At 33.0% G+C, this 25585-nt stretch overlaps 2 long non-coding RNA genes across 2 annotated transcripts in view; both read left to right on the plus strand.

The window, feature by feature from the left end:
* The first annotated feature begins 6879 nt into the window (after window positions 1-6879).
* Window positions 6880-25585, plus strand: part of LOC133193316 (uncharacterized) — a 44867-nt gene continuing 26161 nt past the window's right edge. The window contains exon 1 of the long non-coding RNA XR_009721898.1: window positions 6880-6924. This is a non-coding gene — a long non-coding RNA (uncharacterized LOC133193316). The remainder of the gene's footprint in view (window positions 6925-25585) is intronic.
* On the plus strand, window positions 17420-19208 carry LOC133193315 (uncharacterized). The gene is made up of 3 exons (XR_009721897.1): window positions 17420-17594; window positions 18055-18125; window positions 18729-19208. It is a non-coding gene; the product is annotated as an uncharacterized LOC133193315 (long non-coding RNA).

Genomic DNA, 25585 nt, shown 5'->3' on the forward strand with positions numbered 1-25585 from the left:
AAAATGTGCTTGATTCTTAAGTCAAAGTAATATTTGTTAGTTTTTTTTTTTTTTCGGAATTTCGAGAAGTGGAATCGGAGACATAAATATTTTTATGCTTTTTGTATAACATACTTATATTGTAAATTGTGTTTACTTATTGTTGAAATCAAAGGATAATTTAGAAGTTATTTACAACCTGCTCTTAGACTGAAATTTAACATCATTAGAAAATCAAAAGCCCATTATCTTTTTTTATTAGAGGCTATGCTACTTATTTTGGGGTAGTATTTCGGCTGACAATCCTCGAAATATGTCTGAAACATTGCCGACTCGGCGTTAAACAATAAACAATCTATCAATCAATCGACTCCCATATTTCCCGGCAGTCGTAAATCTTCAATTTTTATACCATTTTGATCACTTGATCACTACAAAGGGTTTCCGGTAGATTTGATCAATTGAAGGGCATACTTATTCTGCTCTAGCACTTACCGCCTGTCGCATCTTAGGGGTCAGTGTTTCATGATGTTCACTATAAGACTAAGTAAAATAATGTTTGTTTGCCCTCTCCGGACTCAGAATGGAAACAATGTTTCAATTAGTACAATAGGTGGAATTTTTTTTCTCACAAATTTTGAAATCAATGCTAAATTTTAAAAAAATCTTTTTTTTCTGGAATGCATAAAAATAATTTCACAGAGGTTTAAAAATGTTTTGAGTCGGGCAGTTAATGTCAGTCGGTCGGGAGAGGACAATCAAACATTTGTTTTTAAAAGATTGCCTTATTTACTGGATTGTTTTATAAATAGGTCATTATTCTTTATCCTCATCTTCATAACCCACATTCATAAAAGGTATTAAAATATAATGATATATTCTTTTTAACCTATTTCATATACTAAATAAGAAAGAAAATATTCTTAAAAGAGGGGATATAGTAGGATTAGGATATATTCACGATAAATTGAAAAGAATATAATGAACAAAAATAATATTGGAGGCTTTTGATCTAATATTTTTCAATAATTTGAAAATGTAATAAAAGAAAGTCATGGACCTGAGTGGTTGAACTGCAACTTTTCTTTAATAAATTGTTTTCAAAAAGATGTATAAAAAATCCTTTCTTACAAGGGCATTGCAAAGTTTTAATGGATAATAACATTTTACTGGTTCAAATTAATAAGCCAAATGGTATGTGATTCTTTTTTTTTTATTCTGTAGAGGTTTGACTGTAGGCAACATAATTGCATTGCAATGGAAAGGGGATACCAAAATTAGCGAAACCAGCTTGTTCAGGTCATTCTTTATAAAATATGTTGCAATTGCTAAGAATTTATCGAGCACTTATCAAAATATAACCATTGGTAAACTTTGAGAAATATTGGTTTAATTGCTTGTTATATTTTGGTTTACGAAAAGTTTATTTTCTCTAGATATGAATGTCCAAACGTCTCCAACATATCTGTTTAAAGGTAGTGCCACGTCCTCTTACAAGGGATATAATTAGGCATTCGGGAAAATTTTTGGCATCTTTAAAAGATCTTCTGAGGAAACACTGGGCCAACAATGGTGAAACATGTATGTGAGTTTTATAGCATAATGTAGGTCTAAATTTCTTCATATCATACCAAGAATGTAGAGCGGGGAAAACATGTTGCAAAGTTTTATATAGGAATATTTAGGGAAAATATTTAAAAATCATTTTCACAAAAACAACAAAGCCGTTATTAGTCACTATCATCCAGAAGCATCCTTAGGTAGTGTAGACTGATGTTTATTCCAACCATGACCCCCGGCGGTGGAGCAGCAGGGCCTCAACAGTAGATCAAAGTTTTAGATTGGAATACATCTTAATAACCTTTCAAAAATCTTCCCAAGAACAGCAAGAGAATATGGAAGCATCCTTAGGTAGAATAGAATCAAAATTGTTCAGATCATGACCATATGTGTGAAAGATGGGGCAGAAATAGGGGATCAAAATTAAACATACAGAGGGAGACATAAGAATAAGTAGGAGAAGGCTTTAGAAAATTTCCCCAGGAACAGCAATGCCATGATTAGTCATACTGATATGGAACATCCTTAGTGTAGATTCAAGTTTGTTCACATCGTGACCTCCTCGGTTAGGGTGGGGCCATGAAAAGTGATCAAATTTTAACATAAGAATACGAAGGAAAAAGAATCTGATGATGAAAAAAGAAGGACCATAATTACTCAGATGAGCGTTGAGACCATTGGACCCCTTGTTAAATCAAAGGAGCTAGGGAATATTGACTACACCCTATTTAAGCAACACGAACTCTTTTAACAATAATAAAATGACAATACGGTGAAAAAAAGTAAATATTTAATATGTACGATATAAACTGAAAATTTATGTTACAACAAGCGAGGGTAGATTTCATTTAGCAGTTTCTGAACGCTCTTGATATAAATGCATGATACATATGGAGCAGGGAACAGTATTCAAGCTCAAAAGTTTTTTCAAACAATACAAATCAGGCGTAAAGCAAACACGAACCTTAAAACATTAGAGGTGGGATCAGGTGCGATGGAGGAGTGAGCAGCCCTAGCCGACCGGTCACGCCCGCTTTATGCTCCCTGTTCTGGTCTGGAAATAACGGGAAAATCTGTATATAATTCAGTGTGTAAATAATGGCCTAGCAATTAGTATGAAAAACGTCAGTCAGCACTTGACTTAATGATAGATTGTATTTACTAACAAGGTCAATGTATCGACCGTAGAACTTGCAAAATGATGACTTTAAACGAGACTGTTGATATTCTTGTTACATCAACTTGTTTGTCCAAAACTGATCTCGGTTTAGAAATTGTTCATACGTAGTGCATGCTCTTGCGAAACGAATCAACTGTGAGATATAAACCCCATATGCATGTGACAAGTGTTTTTGCTGACGTTTGAAAAATTGAAGCTATTACGTTTATCATTAAGCTTTGTTGTTGGATTACCATTAACGTCTTTTTCTAGTAAAATATCCAAATATGGATTAGGAGTGTAGGACTCTGTGATATCTTTGATTTCAAGCTCCCTGGGATATATCGTGTCGACATATGAATGGAAGTAACTATTCTTAATTGCTAATACGTTGTCGATATATCGAAATGGCCAGTTAAAGTCAACTGCAATTGTTTTCTTCTTCTCGTGTATAAGATTTTGAATAAATTCTGCTCCAAATGAATTTAAAAAGAGATCTTCTTATAACGGGGCAAAATTGGTAACCATTGTATTTACAACAGATTTTTGAACAACTGTTCTCCAAAAACTATGCAGATATTGTCATTCAGAAATTAAGGATCTTTTTAATATCAACATGTGTGTACAATCAGAATGTTTTTTTAACAAAATAATTTCGCAAATGACTAAGAGAAGGTAAGTATATTTACGAGTTCCATTTTTATTGAAAAAGCAGCTTTCAATAATGTCAAAAAGCCTGGACTTCGATTTATGAGTGAAATAGTTTTATATAGAGTTAAAAAATTGTAAGTTTTAATGCTATTGATTTTGGTAAAATTTTGTGATTTCAAATTTTCAAAAAGTCCCGTGGAATTTTTAAGCATCTACATCAGATTTACACCACTTGTAGAATATTGTTGTACAGTAGCCCTGAAGTTTCTACTTCACTCCTGTTGATATTTTAGTGAGGAGTAAGAACATTTACTGGAACCCGCTAGATATCTTTGTTTGTAAGGAATTTTATGAACGTTCGGAATCCAGTACAGGCATGATAATTCAAATTCATGTTTATCGATGCCAGACATTTGGTGGTGATTTACCGAAATCTTCACTTCGCAAAAAAAGAATACATCCCTAAATATAATACGTTTACAGTTCATATGACCTTTGCGAAAGGTTTGACTTTAAAATATAAATGATTTGAACTTTACATTCAAGATCCGTATTTCCTTTAAAAAATATATAGTTTTCAACATTTTTATTTCGCTTAGCGATCAGGGCAACGGATTTCTAAACTTTAAGGCATGATGGATATTTATTTTGCTAGAAATTCTTAAGGTAATTGAATGTCCTTGTTTTAGGTCACCTGAGTCACTCGGATGACCTATTGATATCCGTTTTTGTCTGCCGACGTGCGTTAACATTTAAATATTTTCAACTTCTTCTCTGGAACTGCTGAGCCAATTTCAATCAATTTTGCCATAAAGCATCTATTGGTGAAGGGGAAAAAATATTGTGAATCTCTTGGTCCCTGCCCCCCTCATCCTTTGGGGCCAAAGGGGCCAGAGGGGTGGGGTTTACACCACCAAGAGTAATGCAATCTTTAAAAATCTTCTACTTTACTCGTGGACATCAAGCAGTCAAACTGTTAACATAATTGTAATAAGCATTGAGCTCTTTACCAAAATTGTGAAATTAATGGCCCCAGGGTCAGGGTTTCTGTTGTGGGGGGGGGGGGGGCTCTATTGATTACAGTATATACTTTAAACGCATTAATTCGTTGAAAGACTTCTTCACTGCTCCTTGGTATTATTTAAATAAACTTTATGCATGGTTATGTTAAGCAAGGATCCCTCTTCCAAAATTGTGAAATTCATGGCCACTGGCTCAGGGGTTCTGTGGAGAAGGAAGGGGGGGGGGGGTGTCGCATGGATTATATAGCGAAAATGCATTAATTTTATGAAAATTGCTCCTGGATATTAAGCAAACTCACTAAATAAGAGTTACATTTGTGATAAGCAATGATGCTCCTTCCAAAACTGTGAATTTCATGGCCTTTGGCTCAGGGTTTCTGGTGTTAGGGTTGGGCTCTATTGATTATATAGTGAAAATGCATTAATTCTTTGAAAATCTCCACCTCTGCCCCCTGAGTATTATTTAAATAAAATTAGTGCATGGTTATGATATGCAAGGATGCCTCTTCAAAAATTGTGAATTTCATGGACCCTGGGGCAGGGGTTCTGGTGATCGGGTTGTGCTCTATTGATTATATTATGAAAATGCATTTATTCTTTGAAAATCTCCTCTGCTCCTGGGTATTATTTAAATAAACTTAGTGCTTGGTTATGATAAGCAAGGATGTCTCTTCAAAAATTGTGAAATTCATGGTCCCAGGCTCGGAGGTTCTGGTGAAGGGGGGGGGGTGGCTGCATTGATTATATGGTGAAATTAAATAATCCTATCTGCTCTTTTGTGTTGAACAGATAAACAAAAGGTAAAGTTATGATGAACAAGTGTGCTTCATACAAAATTTTTAAAACTTGTGGTCCCGGGGTCAGGGGTTCTGCTCTTTCTCGGGGGAGGGGGTCGTATTAATAATATAGTGAAAATGCGTTATTTCTTTGAACATCTTCCACAAAGTGCATAGTTATGATGATTATTGTACCTATTCCACGTTTGTGAATTTTTCTGACCCTGGGTCATGGGTTCTCGTGTAAGGGTAGGGCTGTAGTGAAAAAGCATTATTTCTTTTAAAATCTTCGCTGCTCCTAGATATATCATAGGCAGAGTAAAAAATTTAATAAGCAAGGGTATTTTTACCAGATTTTTGAACATCTGGACTATTTGGTCAAGTGTTCTGGTCCTTACCAGGGTTCTATTAATTTGTATTTTACTAAGAGAAGTTATTCCTCTTTGTCATTCACTTTTCATAATTAATCATTGTAAATAATGTATTTGAAAGGTTAATAGAATTAGAGAATTATGCAAGAATTTTTATTGTATAATATAAAGAGTACTTTCATAGTTTTTACGATCAGGTAGTCTTGTAATTACTGTAGATTCCTAAATATACACGGGGAATTAATTAACGCGTAATTACGCGAGGAGCACCACTCGCGAAATAAAATTACACTTTTTTTATTTTCATGGTGTTGAAATTAATGTTAAATCTCGTTGTAAACCGTCCATTCGCGAATTATTGTTCTCGCAATTTGGCGTCTAAGAGCCCTTTCGCGACATTAAGAACTCGCGTAAAATAAGGAATTTACAGTAATAGATAAATAAAAAGGAGACAAAAATAGTGTATTAAATGTTCTTCAAAGACCAAAAAAGGCCAATGTGAGAGGTTATAATATTGGGTTAAAATAGTAGAGAAGCACTTCTAATTTGTTAATAGTCTGCATGGTGACAGTGATAAATAGGATACATATTAAATTTAATTTATAAGTTGTTACTGAATACTAGACTAATTATTTCGTTTATGCCGATCATCCCATTTTTCTTGCTTTTGGAAACAAAACTTTATATATCAGCTATCGATCCTTTAAATTGTTGTTTTAAACTCAGGTGACCGTCAAGACACTTGGGCCTCTTGCTCACTTTAAATAATAAAATAATGTTCATTTGCAGACAATTGATGACTTCAAAGTTGTTCAATATAGCTGTGCCTTGAAAGTTTTCCCAAACAGATACTTTTTTTGACAAAGGTCATCAATAAAAAAAAAATATAAATAAATTCACATTTGAGTATTGTGTTAATAATTATACTTACGCAAAAGAAGTTGGAGACAAATAAAGCTATCACCGTATCTCTTTGCCCTTTGTATTTCTTAATTTGAAAACCACTGATTGATCCATTGAACACTTATACAACATAGGATGAATCTTTCTGAAAAACTGCACATCCATGATCAGTAATATATTTATATTGAAACATTCCTTGGTAGTGTAGATTCACGTTTTCTTTTTTCTTATCATGATCTGTCACGGATAGGATGCAGCGACAAGGAGCAATCAAATATTTGCATAGGAATACATAGGGAAAAATGTAAAAAGCCATGATTGGTGATATTGTAAAAATATGGAAACAATTTTGTTCAAATAATCATTTATGGTTTGGATTACCTCTTATAAAAGCCAGCGATATGCCAAAACATTAGCTCTAACTATGTATAAAACAACAGATTTCAAGAAAAATGCATAATCTTGGACTGTTTTTCATATTGCCGTTGTTTTGTACTATATTTGTAAGTATTAATATTATATATCATTCTTTGATGTATATTTGCTCTGTGAAAACATATATTTAAAACGGCAATGATCTTGTACGTAAAAACAATGTCCAAGAGGTTAACGACTATTTTAAAAGTCGAAAGGAAATAATTTGAAAAGTGTCTATCCTTCTCTCTCTCTCTCTCTCTCTCTCTCTCTCTCTCTCTCTCTCTCTCTCTCTCTCTCTCTCTCTCTCTGTGTGTGTGTGTGTGTGTCTTTACCGCCAATTTATTTTTCTTTTCTGTTACAGGTATCAGTGCTCTCCGATGAGAAAGAGTGTGTTTTAAAGATTCCCAGGGAGATCTGCCCAAGACTAACCATACCTGTACAATTTTTTGTACGTGTTTAAAATAATTATTCTAAGAAAAAGGCACCCGATCCCACCTCTGGAATTTCCAGGGGTTCGAGTTGTATGCCCTCTTTCCTTATTTGAATTGTTTATAGATTTTTTTTTAGATATATCACTGTTTGTTATATTCATCTTTTACATTTAAAAAAGCAAACCAATGTGATATGAAAAATATTTACCTTTCTGAAAGGTAAAATTGTATTATAAAAGTTGGGATAGTGAAAACAATGTTTATGTTTCAGCTTTTAACACCGTGTGAAAAGGATGCAGAATGTCACGGTGACAGTAAGTTCCCCATATTTTTTTCTGTAACAAAGAGATCTACCGAAAAAAAAAATCAAATTATCACTTTTATTTTAAAGCATTTTTTTTATTATCTTACATTCTTTTTTTCTATGCCAATTCTAAAACCAAGAGTTAAGAACTACTATTCCTTTAACATGTAATTTCTAAATTATTTTCAAAAATACCAGCAATTACATGTATGTGCTATGGAAATATACACATAATTGTTTCAGTCGTTTTTTTTTTTTTGTTATTGCTTTTTTTTTCACTTTTTTGTTTTTTTCATTTTAAAAATCTTCTTTTGACGTTCCATTGAGCCAATAATATGAAACGTTAGAAAAATCTTTAATAAATAGCGTAAGTTTAAGTTTAATCAGAAAAAAGACCCGAGGAAGGGGCTTGAACACAACAAACCCTCAAATCTTACAGTGAATTATATCAGAAAAAAAATAAAAATAAAAAAAATTAAAAAAAAAAAAAAAAAAAATTAAAAATAAAAAAATAAAAAAATAAAAAATCTCCTCGTCAAGAACATTTTCATACTAATGATTCCATACGAAAAAAAATGCTAAAACATTTTTTTCAAGAGCTACAACGTTACGATTAGTTATATTTACATATTAATGAGAGAACTATCAGGTAGGGTACAATTAAATTTGTTCAAAGATGATGGGTAGGGTTGGGCCAATGTGTACAATCAAAGTTATACATGTAATTGTTGTATTGAAAATATGTTCAAAAATCTTTTTTTTTCAAGATAAGCTAAGAGGTGAATAACCATATCTATAGGTAAGTATCCTTAGCTAGGGAAGATTTAAATTTGATTAAGCGATTGAGAAGCAAAATGAAAACCAACTATCCTTCAGTGTTCACTAATTCAGGAGTGAAAAAAAAAGAATGATGGATAACGTGATCAGTATATACTGGTCCCTACCGACAAAGCAGGTAACAACATTGACTTTGATTGTAAGGCTCATTATTTAAAATGTATTTTTGAGGAACTGGGATTAAATTCTACAAGTGGTAATCCAACTTATACCCATAGCTCCCTTTCTAAGGAGGAAATTCTTCAAAATCATATGTCAGTTTTTGAAAATTTATAATATTCCCAACAACCAACATAAAATTGAATTACCATATCTATATTAGTTTCTGAAACTTCATAAAAATCCTTACAAAAAGATACATATAGCGGGTTCTATTAAATGTTCTACCAAGCCTCTTTCTTTACTCCTCATTAAAATATTAACAGTAGTGAAGGAGAAACTTTAGGACTACAAGGAATTTTGGAAGATTTGAAATCACAAAATTTTACCAAAATCAACAACATAAAAAACTTACGACTTTTCAACTTTACACGCAGCTAGGTTAAGGACGCCCATGAAATATACGTCTTAATATATTCAGGGAAAATGAATACAATTTCAATATTTTTTTTTTACAGTATTAGTTTTGATAAATGTGATTTGTGGTGTTTGCACTTGTATATACTGGGTCTCTGCTGAGTTCGGCCAAAGCGACATCGCTTACATCAGCTGTTTGTCATGTGACAGTTTTAAAATTAGAACATATATGTACTACTACAAAGATCGTAAAAGTTCAACGATATACGGGTATTTTTCAGCTATAAAATTTATTCTGTTTTCTTTGAGACAAATTCCTTAACATGAAAAGTGCTGGGAGTAACTTCCTCGTGCTCGGGAATTGTTTAAATTTTAGCCGTCTTTCTATAAACTCCAGTCAAAAATGCAATTTGCATTGGAATAATGTTATATTACGGAATAAATCAACAATGCACAACCGGCTCCCAGCACTTTTCAGAACAGTAGGAATAATAGCTACACGTGTTTAAAAATTCAGAATTTATAGTGAGGCGGATATCGTTGAACTTTTGATATTTTCGAGGGCCTGGACCTGTCATTCTAGCGCATTACTGTACAAATGTCCTCCCTATGGCTTTATAGAAAGTCTGCACATTATCAATTTAGTTTGACAATAAAATCTGGATTAATATACTTCAGAATATTTCTCTCGTTTGGTCCCACTACGCGTGTTTCGTACTTATTTTTATTTTTACAAGCTACGATAAAAGCTTGATCCACGCCTCAAGTACAGAGAAACTGCGTGTCAAACTAAGAAATGACGTCATTTCAGTAAGTACAGCGAGATCAAGCTGGCTTTCATTCTACATACGCTAATTGCTACTATGACAAGATAAGTTGCACATCCATTCATCTTTATAATATTTATGAAAAACGAAAGTATTTAGTGTGTTTTGAAAAGAACATATAGTATTTATTCATCGAGATTCATTTGTATTGTTTAAACGTGACGTCATAATAGCTTTACCGAACCTCTGCATAGGCTGACGTATATATGGGAGTCCTTAACCTAGCTGCGTATTCAACCATTCCCCACGAGAAATTGAAGTCCAGGCTTTTTGATATCATTGCCAGCTGCTTTTTCAATAAAAATGGAACTCGTAAATTTACTTACCTTGTCATTGATCTTTTGCAAAATTATTTTGTTAAAAACATTCCGATTATACACACAAGTACTATGAAATTGATATTAAAAAGATGCTTGAGTTTCTGATTGACAATATCTATGTGGTTTTTGGAGATCAGGTCTTCCAATGGGTACCAATTGCGCCCCTTTATTAACAGAGCTATTTGTATTCTTATGAAGCAGAATCTATTCAAAAATCTTATGCGTGAAAAAAGAAAACACTTGTTGTAGCTTTCAACTCGACACTTAGATATATCGATGAGGTATTGTCAATTAACAATGGTATTTTCATTCTTATGTCGACACGATATATCCCGGTGAGCATGAAATAAAAGATACCATAGAGTCTGACACATCTGTTTCATATTTGGATATTTTATTAGAAAAAGACGTTAATGGTAATCTAACAACCAAGCTTTATGATAAACGTGATGACTTAAACGTTTCAAACGTCAACTTCCCTTATTTATGAAACAATATACCTTCATCACCTGCATACAGGGTTAATATCTCTCAGTTGATTCGATACGAAAGAGCATGCTCTACGTATGAACAATTCCTTAAACAAGGGAAGTTATTGACAAACAAGTTGATGAAACAAGAATATCAGCAGTCTCCTTTAAAGTCTTCATTCCGTAAGTTCTATTTTTGATACAATGACCTTGTCAGCAAATACAATTTATCATTAAGTCAAATACTGACTGACATTTTTCATACTAATTGTTAGGCCTTTATTTACATATTGAACTGTAGATGGGTTTTTCCGTTATTTCCCGATCACGACAACTAGTACATGGCGGGTGTGACCGGTCGGCAGGGGATGCTCACTAGTTCATGGCACCTGATCCCTCCTTTGATATTTAGATGTCCGTGTTTGCTTTGCTCCAAAATTTGTATCGTCTAATGGACTTTTGAGCTTGAATATTGTCCGTTATCTCTATATATTTAATTGATTCAAGACCTCCCCTGGTACGGTTAGGCTGCGATGGACAATAGAAGCTTAACATAGCAAACAAATTTAAAAATCTTTTAAGATCATCTTGTCAAAAAAAGACAGGTAATGAATAGTAATATCTCTATGAAGGCTTCTTCAGACAATGTAAATTTAAAATTGTTCAGTTGATAACACCTAGGTTAGGGGTTGGCCACCATTGTGATCCAAGTATTATGTAATAAAACATGGGGTAAAATATCTAAAATCTTCCTAAGGACAGCACGGTGAGTAAATTTGGATGCATCTACAGGTTGTGTAGAACCACATTTGTTCAAATCAGAGTATTTTATAAGGATGTAATCACTGACTGTGCACATGAAATTCGAAAATCCATCAAAAGCCAAAAAAAAAAAAAAAAAAAAAAAAAAGAAAAAAAAAAAAAAAAAAAAAAGAAAAAGAAAAAAAAAAAAACTTTCATCAATATTATAATATTATAGAAATAGCATACATACGCATATTGGTACATGTCTATGCATATTATTTTTTTCTTTGTAGATGAAAGATGCTGCGAGATCACTTGTCCAAATTTAAAATGGCGATCCTTTTGTTTTGCGTAAAGAGATGGCAATCATAAATAAAAAAAAAAAAAAACAACAACCACAAATTTCTGTCTTCTGAAACATTGTATTATTCCACTATTCCGATTCGTTGAATAATAAATTGATTAATAAAATGGCTTACTCTGGCACATTCATGAACTGTGGTATAGCGTTGGTTATTGTACATGTAACTGTAGGCATACTGGGATCTACCTTAGGTGAATGTAGCTTGCGTGGGATATAGACAATAGCATCTTGAAAATAACTATATATACTAAGTAGACATATCATAACTTGAATACGTGAAATATGTCTAATTTGGATGTTCTGTATTCCGAAATCTTATCTAATGTGATGTAATCTTGAAGTCATTTTCAGAAATTTCAATTGCTTAAAATGTTGTGTAATCCGCAATGTTGTCTAATCCAGCCAATTTCTTTTGAAACAGTGGAGGCTGTATTAGACAAGTTTAACCGCATCCTGCATATAGCTGTGGAAATGCTGTAGATTACTGAAAGAAAGAGAAAGAAGAAGGTTTTGAGGATAATAGTATCATCGTCAAACTTAAATGATTGGTAAATAAAATTGAAACACAAAAATTCCTTAAAACAATTATGTACATAAGCTTCACAACGAATGAAAATGTAAAGAAAATCGATGATGCGAAAACAGTGCAACAAAAATGTTCTTTATATATTGCTCATCACTAAATATTGTATAATTCAAGTTTCTCTTTCCGTTTTTTCAATTTGTAAACTATTTTAAACTTTGATATCAAACTTTTCAAAATGGCGTCAAAACGAATGTGGTCTTCGATGGGAAAGATTTCTTCTGCCCAATATTAGTATTATTTACCGTAAAAAGTATATAAAAATATACGTACACTAATCCTTGGTTGTTGATCATTGCATTTTTCATAGTTTTAAAGACACTGGGTGGCGAAAACATCGTTAACTTTTCACATTTGCACCTTACACCCGAGTCCATCTCCGTCTTGCTCAACTCCAAAAATGGCGCCTCGTGAAAATTGACCAATGAAATTAAAGCCTCTGCAGAGCGATGCATTATGGGAAACGGAACCTGTTTACGTTAATTATGTTAGTGGGTAATAAAAGTTTTTATATATAAATATAATTTCCTATTACGGTGATTAATTTATGAGTTCATATCCTTAGTGAAGTTCTTCACTAATCATAGAAAGGGGGTGTTCCTCAATAAATTTGCTGATAATTAGTATACTATAGAAAACAAAGCAGTTTTCTGAGGGTGACCAGAGATATTTTATGTTTCTGGTGTGACCTTTCAAATTATTTGACTTGGGGTGGGGGTGGGGGGGTGGGGTGGGGCTTGGTACGTGGTGCCCATCCAAACAGAAAATGTCCGGTTACCCCCCCCCCCCCCCCACTACTTTTTCATTAAATTATTCTGATTAATGTATAATGTCACAACGAAAGATGTTAAACCTTTATACATGTATAACATGTTTTAAAATTTGAAGCGTCAGAAAATGAATATTAGTTGAGGACCGTAGAAAATGGGGGGGGGGGGTGGATATGCCATACGTCCCTAAACATATTTTTGCAGTATAGTAAACAAAGCTTATTTCCTGTTGCGCCCCTCAAATTAAACGTTTGATGACTCTTTATCAGCTGTTTATTATTTTGTGACAAGAATGTTTTCCTTTGAAGTCTGCCGTAAATTTCGATCTGCATTTGGCATGCAAATGGACTACATGACATGTATACAGAACAGTATTTTATTTTTAGTGATGATGGAATAGTTTGGTGTCAAAAATTGCTAGTTAGTAGAAGGAATCAGGGTATGTTAGACTAGTAAACACTTGTGAAAATCAAGACAAAATAATTTAATTACCAGCAAGGACGGTTCAAGAATAATAAAGATTTGATGATTTTTTTCTCTTGTTCGGCTTTAGATACTATTTTGAACCCCCTCCTTTTTTTGGTTTCGATTTTAGCCTGATATCAATAATAATCAGTGGACGAAATTGCTGGACTTTTTTCTATTTGCTATATTTTATTTCAAACATCTTTGCCTTTAGTTAAGATAATTCTCACCGTTATAATGTATCAGAATTTTTCAAATTAAGTTTGAAAATTGATTTATAAAAAAAGAGAGTAAACACAAGGTGAAAAAAACGAACCAATATCTAAGCAAAGGTAGGGAAAACAGTATTTTAATTTGGAAAACACCGGCCCGTAGAATGCGGGAGGGGGGGGGGGGGCAGGGGGTGAAAGTAAATGGTTATGCTCTTCTTCTTATTTTTTTATTTATATTTTTTTTGGCTTGTCAGATTTTAATGGAAGCCCCCCCCCCCCCCCACCTTTTGAAACTGTTGCTACTGACCTGAAACACATAATTAAAATAAGCTCAGAATTATTGTAGGTAACCTACAATCATGACCATTGCGTTCAGAATTTTAGTCGTGACTGGTAATAATTTGTCAATATTTGATCATCTGATTTGTTGGAAAATAAGCCCGGTGTATACTCGTTGATGTGCAGGGCTGTATACGTGGCTTTAGCCGTTCAGCCAGTACCGCCCTGTATCTTTCATATATAACTTTTTTCTGGTAATTTCTAGTAAGGTTTGCTAGTTAAGAACTTTCTGGTAAAGTTTGTGCCCCAAACTGAAATTATACAGGCCTGTGGTTTGAGTAGACAGTTTTAAGTGCATTTTTTTAAATAAGTAATGGTACATGTAGGGTATAAAAATCAAGAAATGGACGGCATGTATAAAGAAATGTTTGTACATGTAGAAGTATTGACAATCACCACATCAGTACATTATACCTAAATATCGAAAGAAACTATTTTCTCTCCATTTTTTGAAGGAGGGGGGGGGGGCTTAAATTTGAAAGGGGTAACCTTCCGTTTAACATAATACACGATTTAAAAATATTAAGTTTTCGCTAAGCATCTACGTGTACAAAAATTAATAATTTTTTCTTCTTCAATGAATTGCCTTAGCATGCAGTTCTTCAGAAGACGTTGTTCTTAAGGAAAAGAAAATCATGTTATATAAATATCATAGACTTTTCTTTATTTAGAGCCAGCATTGGTCTTTGTGTACAAAATGGCTAAATTAAATATACGTGCATGTATGCATTTAAGACCAACATTATTGTAATTTCCTGCGAAAAATGAAGACATTCACTATATCAGGGTCTGTGTACAGATATATATAAAAATAAGTTATTTAGTTAACACTCATTAATTTTGTATATGAATATTATTCTGCTGTGTTATCTTTTCAATGTCTTTGTAGAGGACTATATACGAATTTCACACAAAACATTAGTAATTTAGTTCTTATGTTGTATAATAGATCCACCTGCATCCTTTCTCATAAACAATTTGCGAATTAAGCAGGCAACAAAGTTCATAATTAACAATTCTTTCTATGTTTTCAATATTCAAAGTTTACATTGATGTCAAACAAGGACAATTCGTTATTTACCGATTAAGAAATTTTATTTCATTTATCTATGCACTTACAAATTTGTTTAAAAAAGAATTATGATTTAACACATAACGAGAATTTAGATTTATTCTAGACCGATAGAAAAGTATATATAATTTTTAAACGGTTAGGAAATTTTGTTTTTTAATCAGTATAATGAAAAAATAAAATACAATTCTTTTTTTCCTTCTCTCATTGAACATCTTAAAATTAATGTAGCTTATTTTATCAATATTCTGTGGTCTTATTGATAATTTAAATTATTTTTTTTTTTTCAAATCAAATCAATGGCCAGCAGTTATCACCTAAATTCAAACTGAGTTTGTGGAGACTATGTGTATGTACATGCTTGACCACAGCCCATTGTTCCCTTTAGGTAGAAAACCTCTCAAATCACATAGAATATACAAAAAATACACAGTCGCAGGTGTCTTCGCGACCTGTGGCACGTGAAAACAGGTGCCCGCGATTACAAGGGTTAGCGCAATGATTGAATTTTATCTGAACAGTTTACACTGATTTTTCTAAAATTAAAAGTTGTATTAAATCTTCTCTTACTACGAATTCCAATTCACGTGTCTTTATGAGTTTTACCGAGACTAAAATGTCAAAAAAATCTTTTATTTGTCACAGAATGTTCAAACAGTTTTTTTATTATTCTTTTGATACACGTTTCCAAAATGTCTATTATCGGGGAAATAGGTGTAAACCACAGCATACGTGTTTTCCATATCTGGAAAACATGCAGGAAACTACAGGTTGATTGCTTCCATATCGGGAATATACGTGGAAACCACTACTGCATGTTTCCGCGGTTTCCCATATTGGGAAACTTACGGGAAACCACAGGTTGATTGTTTCCATGTCGGGAATCTACGTGGAAACCACTACTGCATGTTTCCACGGTTTCCCATATTGGGAAACTTATGGGAAACCACAGGTTGATTGTTTCCATATCGGGAATCTATGTGGAAACCACTGATGTCACGATTCCCATATGTTTCCATCGGGTTTCCAAATTTGGGAAACCTGGCTTTTCATCCTGTGTCAGCATCAGCATCAACAAAATAAGCATCAGCTTCCAGATAGCATGAGGATCAGCATTGAAAAGTAGCAGTCATGTAATAGTCAACACAAGCACAAGATGAAACACTTCCTTTAAGCCTGCCTTAATGGTGGCTTATAGGTCTTTAATGATGGCGTAATGGTCGTCTTTAAGTCACCACTAAGCACCTTTCAGCTATCTTTAAGTAATAAATACACCATCATTAAATTACCATTAAGCCATCTCAAAGTCCTTAATGAATGCTTAAAGGTAGCTTAATGGTGGCATTAAGGTGCTTAATGGAAGCTTCTAGACAACCTTTAAGCCACCATTAAGCCAAACTTAAAAGTGCTTAATGACAACCCTCCATTAAGCTACCATTAAACCTCCTTTAAGCTACCATTAAGTCACCATTACGCAGTCTATTAAACTGCTTTATGGGTAAAATATTATTTTTTATATTAATTTCTTCTCGTAAATTATGTCAAAAATCTCAAATACACACATTTGTTAATTCGGCAAATATTATGTAGAAGAAAGAAAAGTTAAAAAAATAAATAAGCAATAAAGAAAAAAAAGCCGTTGTGCCCCAAACAGGATTCGATATCACGACCTTTGCATTGAAGGACCCTTTAACCACTAGGCTATCCTGGCTGATGAATAATAATGGAAATATAAAACATATATTGTTAACAAAGTTTGTTTGGACTGGTATATGTATTTTCTTTTATTAATGTTTATATTTCGTAATCAATAAAATGAATAATTATATTTATATGTACTTTAAAAAAAAAAAAAAAAAAAAAAAAAAAAAAAAAAAAACTTTATATTTCGTTAATATTACTTAATATTACATAATGCTATGACAAAATTGGTTCAACGTACTTTATTACCAATAAACTCTAAAAGTACAATGTGCATGTAGTTTAAGCTGAAATCAAGTATACAGTGCTGCTATCCCACAAGTTGACATGGGATGGGTTTGGATAGGATTCAGGATTGAGGATTCACGATAGAAACACATAGTAGTTAATCCAATCCTATCCTATCCTATCCTATCCTGTATCCTACAGCCAATCAGATTCGAGTAAAGGTTGATTCATATTTCAGAATTAATTACAAAAACAGAATATGTTTTAAAACGTTTACAAAAGAAATATTTATATTTTAACAAAAATTAATAATTAACTTCGAGTGACATTGCGTACGATTTAACCGTGAACGATTACCGGAAGAATCTTCACATGTAAACAACAAAGAGTTCGGACATCAAGAGATCTTATTTTCTTCAGCATGTTTGGATGATTAAGCCAATTCCTACTTGTTTTAAAGTTCAATAACATGTAACTGTGTTAAATGTGCTCTGTTTGTCTGGATAATTCTACACAAACCGCCAATGGTGGACTTGAACAGATCGATATCGCAGTTGTTTGGTGCAAGAACATGTAAGTATACTACACACTGTAACATGTACCATGTGTGCATGTTTATACATTTCCCCCCCCCCCCTTTTAACAATGTTATAATGACTTGAGCTATCAAAATTTTATTCTATTATAACATAGACAAAAATCGGGTGTGGAAAAATAGGTAGTGTAGGAAGGGGAGAGGGTTAAAAATTTACAAATTCTCTGTCATGATTCAATGTGTCCTAAAACAATAAGATGTATTATGCCTTTTTCAGTTTGTTATTACTATATTATTTCCCTACTGTGGTTTAAAAAATGGTTTGTTTTGTTTTGTTTTTTATTTGAGTGCAATTATAATAAAATAAAGACAGAATCATATCTTATGCTACTGTTTAAATTGTATTATAAGCCAACTCAGCACTTACATGTACATTGTATGTATGACCTATTCTGGGTTATGAATTATATATTAATCATTCATTATTCTTCATTGAAGAGAATGATACTTGGTTTTGCCTGCCCTCATCAAAATATTTTGTGAGGAAAAAAGGATTTTACATTTGAAAAGTAGGTATGATTATTAACATGTGTTTATGCTTGGGTATCAGTATAATACATACATATCATTATCAGAGTTGAGATGAAGTTTCTGTGTAGATTCTTTGAATAAGTGATTTTTCTTCTTTAAAAAAAGAAGAGTAAAACTGAAAACAGTTTGTTATTGTTCTGGTCATCTGACATGGTCATCATCATGTTATATGTATTTTCATAATTTTTTCTTATTCAAATTTTAAGCAAAGAAGAAAACAAACAAAAAAACATAAATAGATTAAAACTAGCATTAGAATTCAAAATAGAGAAAAAAAAAACAAACAAATGTACTCATACTAGTTAACAAGTTGACGAGATGAAATGAATTACAATTTACAAGTAAACTATGATTGTTTAATTAAGATATGACTATGAAGTTGCAGTATAAGATTTGAGTTTGCTTGATTTCTTTAAATGCTTTACTCTGGGAGAGAAAAAAGGTAAAATTCAGCCAGTCGTACATGAAATGAGAAAGATAATCACAATAAAATACAGTTTTAATGTATAATGTATATGACAAAAATGCACAATCTACATGCATATATTGTTATAATCATGATAATAATTGGGTTTTTTTAGGACGATCCTGCATATTTGCTGCTGTACATATTGCAGTTCATCTCATCTGCTGCTGGAATAAATATGAAAGATGTTCAAACCACTAAACAAGAGCCCCCTAGAGTCTGAAATCATGATGATTTTATTAAGGAGATCAGTGTGTGAAGTATTTGTTTTCTGTGCATTGTTGACAATTTTGAAACTGTTCGGTTACTTATGACTAGCTCTTTGACACAAACTTTGACATTTGAAATTCAATTTGAGCGATGGACAAGGAGGCGAAATCATATGCATGTAAAACATCATACGATTGGAAAAAGACAATGATAAACTTAAATTTAAAAAGATTTCATGTACATGTATCTGTGAGCTTGGCATTGAAATACCTGTATACTTCTGATGAATTTGTCTCATAATGGAACATTCAATTGTTATACATTGTAGATAAAAAAAATTGTAGATGAGATTTATTTGGCCCAAAATATATATATTTAACACTGAAGAGGCAATTATCCTGAATAAATATTGTCAACTTGGTCAAGCATTTTTGTTCCTCATTTAGACCCTGAATAACATTCAAGATCAAATGTCAAGGTCAAAAACAAAATTTACTTAAATATGGCTTATAGATACTGAAACTACTGTGAATTCATATACATGTTTTACAAGAAGGAATATGTGTGTGTTCACTGCAATAATTATTGCTGTCAATCTATCTATGAAGATTTATGAAAATGTTTTCTGTTAAACATAAATTAAATTCACATTCATAAAAATATGGTTATTGAAATACATTTGCATGACACTGAACTGACCATAAACTAAAAACAAAGTGAAGTAAAATAAGAAAATTTAACAATTTGAATATCTTGATTTTTATTTAGCAAACATGATAAAGTTTTTGCATATTTGTAAAATATTCAAATTCAAACAATGCTGAACTGAACATCTCAAACAAGAATAACTTTAAACATTGAATATAAAACAAATTTTAATCATACATTTAAATAATTTTTACATGTTTAATGAATAAAAGTCATGATATTCTAAATGTCTGTTCTCGGTTTATGGTCTTGTCATACATGTATCTTCTTTCTGGATCTACATGAGTATGAAGGTATAGACATTAATAGTCTGATTCTCATAATTAAAGAGCTTAAATTTTGTTCATTTAGTCTACTTATTAATAATCATAACATTAGAAAAGTATCTGAAGTCTTAGTTGTTGTTCCCCCCCCCCTTTTCCCACGATTTCTTCTCTCTAACTTTAACTCCATTTATTTATCAAAGTGTATAAATTCGAAAAGAAATCGCAAATACCGTGACGTCTCTCGATCATTGTTAGTATGTGAAATTAAATTAAAAAAAGTCGGATTATAATTTTTTTTCTATAAATTTTTTGAAAGCTTATTTTCTTTACACGTTCGCTAGATCAGTACTTGCCTTTGTTTTATTACAGTCCCTTTGTTTACATTTTAACTCGGTACTCGAATATTAATTCGTGCGGGGTGTCGGGAATTAATGGATGTCGATCTCGATTATTTTTTATCATTAAAACATATTAAATAAAATCCATAATTATAACTGATTTTTATATAATGGTCATTTTATTGTTTTTTTTATTTATTATTTTTTTTTTCGGTTTGTCAAATTAACTCCTAAATATTAAAAAACTGAAAGTAGCAGGATAGGATAGGATAGGATTAGACTGAAATCACAGGATAGGATTGTGGATGCAGGATTCACGATAGGATAGGATAGGATTGTCAACTTATAGGATAGCAGCACTGTATTATAAGAAGTGCTGGGTGTTGATTCTTAGCTGATGAATATTTTTCATTCATTACGATATAAAGGCAAAGTTGATATTTTTTTTATTACAATGTACATGCATTCACGGTAAAATGACGATTACTTCCTAGACAGCACAAACTAGTTCCAGGTACTTTTCAGGTAAAGGGTGTAAACTTGTTTTAATGTGTCTAAATTTTGTTGGCCAAACACAACTGCATATCTTTGAATAAGCGTCATTTTCTTCATTCAGATAAACAATTTTTTTTACCAGTGTAGACCAGGTCGATAGATTCTAGGGTCTTCAGTAAGACATAAGTCAGTAGTAAGGTTTGACCAAGATTTAAAGTATTGTAATATATATAAGAAAAACCTGAAATAAAATCATAATAAATAATAAACATTTACAAATACCTGATGACTTTACTTTTAATTGTAAAGATAATAAGAAATATGTATATAAAATAAATATGTTTACCAAGCACCACTGTTAATCAGCTCTAATATAATATAACATTTATGCCGTATGGAAAACATATAGTCGCGAGAAAGTTAGTAAAAAGTTATCAATAGAAATAGAACTGGTCAAACCGGAAATGGTCAAGTATGTCACACCAAGGAAACACAAATACTCACACGTGGACATTCACACATGGACAACACAAAGGTAAAACACACACAACAGAAATAATTATAAAATAACACATTGAAACTGAAACATTTAATTACTTACATTGGTTACACATCCCCTCTTTATTAAATGGCTCCTGACATCTCTGAAATTAAATATCAGGCAATGTTTTAAACTTACAGTACTGAATCAACTCAATATACATGTACAACAAAATCATTAATCCAGCAAACTCCTGGAAATAAAATCAAACCAAACAAAATAATCAAACATCCTCTAACTCCCTTAATGCAGCGCCAAAACACAACTTACTGACACTGAACACAGAACCTGCCAATAAACTTTGACATATAAGACCTCAACATCACTGTCAAAGAATCATATCAACTGAACCAACCACTATCAACTGAATATGTTCAAGTCAAACTCAAGTTAAATATTAATTTCATCAAATACCAAATGATGATGGGTTCAATTAAATAATAATGCATGATTGCAGTATCAATTGTTTATCTTTACAATAAACAACATGTATCAGTGAATCACTGAATGTCACACATAGATTCATTTATTCAGAATAAATATTTACTTAAGTCATAAAAACAATGAAAAAAAACACTATTTTCACTGAAGAAGTCTTTGAATTCACTTATCATTTTACTCTTAGTGTCTATTTTCCTTGGCTCGTTCATTCACCATATCTGTCTGGCTTTTTCTTAATTCTGGTAGATCGTCTTATGGGTAGAACTCTCTCTGACATATCTGCCTCTATATTCTGACTTGCTTCATTTGTACTCTGGCTAAACTCATCAAAGTCTGCAGACTGAAATGATAGAGAATAATTACAATTATTAAGTTCATTTTGACTTTGACTAACCTGAATAACTGTAACCTTCATCCACTACTGAGGAAACCCCTTGGATAGATGATAGCAGTTCAGGTTGGTCCTTGCCCTTGTTCTCAATACTCTTCTAAGTGTCCAATCTTCAACATCACTCTCAGACTCTGTTTCTGATGAATCAGATGTTGTTACTCCTGGCTTTTGTGTCTCTGAGCTCTCTTTCCTTGCATGTTTTAAATAATTTTTTCCCGAGGTTTAGATAGTACTTCCCCTCTTGAAATCCAGAATAAGAAGCATGTTCCCACGCAGAGTCCTTGTTCTTCCCCCTTTACCTTCAGCCTTTACCTTGAACACTGGAACGTCTGGGTTTGGCATTTCTTTTACTACATAAATGGTTTCTTCCCACTTGTCTGCTAAATTTTTCTTACCCTTTAAACCAACATTTCTAACAAAAACTCTATCTCCTGGCTCTAACTTTGTCTCTTTCACTTTGGCATCATACCTTTCTTTGTTTTTTAATTCCTGCTTTTCTTGCCTCCTCAGATGCAATGGCATATACTGGCTTCATCCTTTGTTGAAGTTTTTCCCCGTATCCCCTGGGATTGATATCTGCCTTATTTCCTGGATCAAGGCCGAGGAAGGTATCAAGGGGTAATCTTGGATTCCAGCCAAATATCAAGAAATGTGGTGAAAAACCTTTTGCATTACTCTTGGTAGCGTTATATGCTTGAACTAAAGGAGCAACAGCCTGTTTCCAGCCTGCCTTCTGTTTGGGATCCAGGGTACCCAGCATCTTCAAGATAGTTTCGTTAAACCTCTCTGCAGATCTATTACCCATAGGATGATATGATATGGTACGACTTTTTCTAATACCTTACAGCTAACACAGTTCTTTTATAACTTTGGACTCAAAATTAATTTCTTGCCTTTATCATTGTGCAGTTTTTATGGAAATCCATAATGAATCCATAATCCATAAAGAAGGAAGATATTCTCATAAAGGGCTTTAGCTGTCACAGTAGCTTTCTTGTTACGGCATCGTATGGCCTGTGCAAAGCGCGTATAATGGTCAGTTATAACCAAAATATCCTCGGTCCCTCCTGTACTTTTCTCAAGACTCAAAAAGTCAATACACACCAATTCTATTGGATGTGTGGTCTCAATATGGACTAACTCAGCAAAAGGCTTTGCTTGAGTTTTGCGTCTTATGCATCTAGGTCAATTTTCTATCTTCTAAGTTATCCCCCTTTCTAACCCTGGCCAGAAATATCTTTGACTTGCTAACCAAAAAGTTTTCTCTTTTCCAGGATGACCTGTATCTCTGTAAATTCCTTGAAAAGCTATTTCTCGATACACCTCAGGGATCATCAGCTGACTTACCTCTTTGTCAATAATTGCTTTCCTGTAGAGAATTCCATCTTTCAGATAAAGTTTCCTTCTTTCCTTAAAATAATCTCTGGACTGATTAATCTTCGTTTTTCATGTTCACTCTATTTGGATAAAATCCTTGTTCTTCAGCTCTATAACTCTTGCTAGATACTTGTCCTCCTATTGTTCTTTTCTCCAGTTAATGTCGCATAGATATTGGGATTTTATAGTCTCAAAAGAAGCAGAATTTGGTAAAGAGTCATCTATAATAGTCTGGCAGTAAGGAACACCACACAATACAGACTGGCCTGTGGCCTTAATGGCATCAGAGAAAAGCTCTGGCTTCCTTGATAACCCATCTGCATCACTGTTCTGCTGACCAGGTCTGTATGCTTTTGTAAAATCATATCCTGCTAAAGCAGCAACCCACCTTTGGCTGGTAGCATCGAGCTTGGCTTTAGAGAGCACATATGTAAGGGGGTTATTGTCAGTGATCACTTGAAAAGAAGTACCATCGAGGTAGTCGTGAAAATTATTACTGACCGCCCATTTGAGTGCCAAGAACTCCAGTTTGTGAGCTGAATAGTTCCGCTCGCTTGGCCTCAATTCTCTGCTGGCATAAGCTATCACTCTTTTCGTACCTTGCTGGACCTGGTAGAGAACAGTCCCTAATCCAAAACTTCTAGCATCTGTATGTAAAATGAATGGTAATTTGTAATTTGCAAATCCAAGTTTAGGGGGTTCTAGAAGCTTGCTTTTTACAGTCTGGAATTCTTCTTCTTCTTTCTTCGTCAACTACCACTTTACTGGTGTATTTCAGTTCTTTTTCCTCTTCTGTTTCTTAGTTGTACCATGTCCTTGAAGTAGGGTGTTCAGTGGAGCTACTATCTTGGCAAAATGTTGTATGAACCGCCGATAGTATCCCACAAATCCAAGGATCAGTTTGAATTACTTTTTCTGAAATAACATGGCCTAAATAAGTAATACAAATTTTAAATAATTCACATTTTGATGGTTTCAATTTTAATCCATGCTTAGCTAATTTTGTAAATTCATTTTTCAGTCTAGCACAAAAGTTCTTCAAAAGTTTTTGAAAATATGATTACATCATCCAAAAAGATCAGACATTCTTTCAAATGCATATCCCCATTGCACTTCTCCATCAACCCTTGGAAAGTTGCAGGAACATTAGTTAATCCAAAACTCATTCTGTTGCACTCATAAAAACCTAAATTACCTACCGAGAATGCTGTTTTGTGCCGATATTTCTCCTCAATTTCCACCTGCCAATAGCCTGTTCGTAGGTCGAATTTGCTGAAAAACTTCGCTCCATACAGGGTATCTATGAAGTCATAAAACCGAGGAAGCATATAGCAATCCTTACGCGTCTCCGAGTTTAACATTCTCATGTCGAGACAAAACCGTTAAGATCCGTCTGATTTCGACAAAGTACCACGTTAGAAGAATAATTGCCATTAGAATCACGAATAACTCCGGTATCTAACATTTGGCGCCCAAAGTACAAATACCCACTATTCCCTAGGAACATGCCTTACAGCTTTTCCTTAACTCCTAGAATTCGAGGACGAATTTCTACAAAGAGGGGGAATATGTCACTGGGTTCACAGGTGCGTGAAAGTCAGTCAATATATCAGGTCTCAATAGCTCAGTGGTTAGAGCTCTGGCACGGTACGCCAAAGACCCTGGGTTCGAGTCCAGGTTGAGACGTGATTTGTCACCACCTGTGACACCAGTCACGTTACAACCAGCATGAGTACTGATTTGTTTAACTTAAATAGATTTAGAAATTAAGATAGATTGTTTCAAATGTTCAGATATTCGTATCTTAAATTGAATACTAGTTATTGTCAAGAAATTGTCTTATTTTCTTTTTATAAAATCGCTAAATCTTTGAGAAATATTTCTACAAGCGAATTTAATCTAAAAATGTTTTTATGAAATCAATAAACAATATATCAAACGTTAAAAAAATCCAAAGATATCGGGACAATTGCTTTTAATCAAATAAAAAAGTACTTAAAATCTAGACGGAAGGTCCAAGTAATGTTGATAGTTTTTACGGAATTTCGAGAAGTGGAATCTGAGACATAAATAATAATTTATGCTTTTTGTATAATTTACTAAATATTGGAAAATTTGTTTGCTTATTGTTGATATGAAAGGTTAATTTAGAAGTTATCACTACTGGCCTAAATAATTACTGATAGTGCCACTTTTTACTGATAA

This window comes from Saccostrea echinata, unplaced genomic scaffold, assembly GCF_033153115.1.
Source record: "Saccostrea echinata isolate AGI-Se365-2 ecotype Australia unplaced genomic scaffold, CSIRO_AGI_Sech_v1 ptg000027l, whole genome shotgun sequence".
NCBI lineage: Eukaryota > Metazoa > Mollusca > Bivalvia > Ostreida > Ostreidae > Saccostrea > Saccostrea echinata.